The 3,299-nt window shown below is 29.9% G+C and overlaps 1 long non-coding RNA gene across 1 annotated transcript; it reads left to right on the top strand.

Annotated features, from left to right (window-relative positions):
* The first annotated feature begins 1,331 nt into the window (after positions 1-1,331).
* LOC122507591 lies at positions 1,332-2,699 on the top strand. The gene is made up of 3 exons (XR_006302126.1): positions 1,332-1,568; positions 1,776-1,892; positions 2,441-2,699. It is a non-coding gene; the product is annotated as an uncharacterized LOC122507591 (long non-coding RNA).
* The last annotated feature ends 600 nt before the right edge of the window (positions 2,700-3,299 follow it).

Below are 3,299 nucleotides of genomic sequence, written 5' to 3'. Positions count from 1 at the left end.
ATTGGATGGACATAGCAATAACTCATATGGAGGCTCTAAAACGCCCCCACGCGCTCAATCACCAGCCCCATCTAATGAAAAACATTTAAACTTCTATCCAGCTCGACGGACAGACGCGACGACGAGTCAGGAAAAACAAGAGCGTCAAGCAACTGTGAGGATACTACAAAAACAAGAACAATCCTGCAAGCACAACACAGCAAAGAATCCCCAGTAATAATTTTAAAATCCCCAGATTTCTTAAATTCAAAGGCATCACTATTAGTAGACACTGGTGCCGACGTAAATTTAATAAAGTTAGATATTTTACAACCAGAATTAAACGTAACAATAAACGAAGCCATACAACTTAAAGGAATAGAAAAACTATACTGTATTGATTAAATGAATAAATGAATAAAAATAAAATTATTAAAAGAAAGACGAGAGAAAATAAAGGAAGGGGATTTGGTGGTCGCCTTCCTTTTTCCTCTTTATTTTAAAAATTTCTTATAAAATAAAATTAACAAAATACTAATAATTAATAAAATAATAATAATAAAATTAGAAATAAATTGTATAAAAATCAAATTCATTAAAAATTACTAAAACAGTAAAGGTAAAAACAACCTTTATACATCATATCGCACATCGATATATCGATCGATATCTAATTCGATATACTAACAAAAACATTAGTTAATACAAAAATTATAGAAAAAGATAATTAAATTGTTATGCTAATACTTAAATTATCATTAAATAACAAAATTAATTAATCGTAATATAAGAAATTACAATTAACAATTCAACATATCAATCGATATATCGTTCGATATTGTTGACCGATTATATGCATATATATTCTTAATTATAATAAAACAGTTAATAATATAAACAAATATCCATCATAATTATCGAAGTAAATATAATTGATCAAAATAGAGTAACAAAATAATCATAGTAGAAATAACCTTATATTATATCGCATATCGATATATCGATCGATACCAACATCGATATACACATCGATAAAATGACAAATTCTCCTTATTTTAACACTAACCAAATAACTACATAACAATAATTAATCAAAATTATTAAATAAATAAGAGAAAGAATCAAACAAATACGAAAACTTATAACATAAAACAAAAACAAATTTTAAAAATCCCTAGACCAAAATTCAAAATTTCCCTATGAAAATTCTGACGCCGAAAGTGTTTCTGTGGATGAAGTAGAGGACATTGAAAATATAGGACAAACATTTACAACGAAACAACATTTGTTGACTCACAGTCCTTACCATTTTTTTGTCTTTGGTTCACTTGTACAGTTTTGGTGTATGAAATTAGAAGCTAAGCATGCCTTATTCAAAAACAAAGCCAAATGTGTACATAATGCTAAAAATCTCATTTTCACTTTAGCGAATTGGTATCAAGTGTACCAAACTTATGAAATGATGCAGCCTTTGATTAAACAAGTAATAACTGGACCTCGGAAGTTAGTCTTGACAGAGACTTCAAGATTTCAGAACTTATATCCTGAAAAACCATCAATTTTGTTAGTTCCTTGGCTTAAATATAATGGTACGAAATATGCGTTGCAAGAAAATGTTATATACCAGTAGGTTATAACACTCAAGAATCTCTACCAGTATTTTCTGAATTGTTTAGTATTGTTATAGAAGACAATGTGCCCATTTTCGTTTGTCAATTTGTTCAAATAATAGAACATGACATGCGGTTAATGGCTTATAAAGTAGTGACTAATGAAAATAATTTTGTAAAATACAGATTCGAGAACCTTATTTCGCCTAACGTTTATCACAGCCACGTCTCAAAAGAAGAAATTTTCATAGTAGTCAAGCAGAATATTGGTGATTTGCATTGAATAATAGACTTTTTGTGAAGGTAAGATTAGCAAATTGTTACCAAAATAAATCTTTTTTCCATTACATTCCAAAAATACTTTATATAAAACAGGGTTACACTGTAAAAAATGTAGGAAGTAAATAGAAACTGAAGTCGAGAGTAAAAATTTTGGAGGTAAATATCTACTCCAAAATGCTTGCGACTTTCATAGAATCCAGTTTGGTGTTAAAATTTAACTTCATTTTCTTACACTGTATTATTCATAAAATGAATAATTTTGTTTTTAAAAAGTTCAAAGTCTATAACTTTCATCATTAAAGATTAAAATACTAACATTTTTTTAAATAGAAATATTTTTTACTGTCTACAAATTTATATTTTCCAAATTTTTTACGATGAAAATAATCAAAAAAAAATTTTAGCTAAGAAATTAATAAAAATTATAATAGAAAAATATTTTGCATTTAAATTGTTCATAGCAAATATTGTGGACTTTAATTTATTAATAAAATTTCAGACTTTAACTATTTGTCTAATATTAATTTATAAAATACTAATGTAATTTTGACATTGTTATTATTTTACAGATAAATGTTTTAAAATCAATAATTTTGGCTGGGACGTAACAATGAGCATTGTCGGCAGAGATTGTAGAAATTACATAAGAGGCATTTGTGTAGAACACCCAGACTGTTTAGAATATGAATATTTACCAGATGTTGGGCCAAATTGTATTTTTTGTGGATGTCTTTCGGTCAATCATAAATTAATTGGTAACAAATTTTATTTTACTTAACTTTATACTTTTTCACACTATACATATAACCTGCTATTTGAAATACAATTTAATAAACACTTCCGAGAGAATCTTGATTACAATTAATTCTTGCAATCTCACAGGATGTTGCAATTTTGAAAAATTGTAAGATATTAAAGTAATTTTCATTTTTCCTTACTGTAGACTTAAATTTTCCAACAGTAGTCACTGAACAAGGCATTCCACACTGAAAAAAATTTGAGCGCCGAGACGTCTCAGCCATGGTGGCGCTGCTTTCTCTTACTTGTAAGAGCACTGATACTCGCTTTGTGGGATCGCAGCGCACCCACAAGGGGTACGCAGATGTCCCACAGACTGTTGCCCCAGTCTGATGGGCTTGCATCTCTACCACTGTGGGTCACCTGTGCACCCACAGTAGGTACGCAGCGTACCCAAACACAGGTCAGCATATATACTTTTTTTGGGAATGCTGCGTCACTAGCTGGTGCAGCTGCACACCCAAATTTTTTTCAGTGCAGGTAACAGTGAACCTGTCTGTATGTTCAAAAACTTCCAATCCAGAGCCTTCGAAAACTTTAACTGTATGTCGAGAATCGCAAAATGAAAATGCAACTGATGAGTCGTATCGAGATCCTGATGTCGAGCTTAATCCACCTTCTACATCAAAT

The sequence above is a fragment of the Leptopilina heterotoma genome, unplaced genomic scaffold (genome assembly GCF_015476425.1).
Source record: "Leptopilina heterotoma isolate Lh14 unplaced genomic scaffold, ASM1547642v1 Lhet_474, whole genome shotgun sequence".
Taxonomy (NCBI): Eukaryota; Metazoa; Arthropoda; class Insecta; order Hymenoptera; family Figitidae; genus Leptopilina; species Leptopilina heterotoma.
Note: the sequence above shows the minus strand (reverse complement) of the source record. Positions and strands in the feature narration are given on the sequence as shown.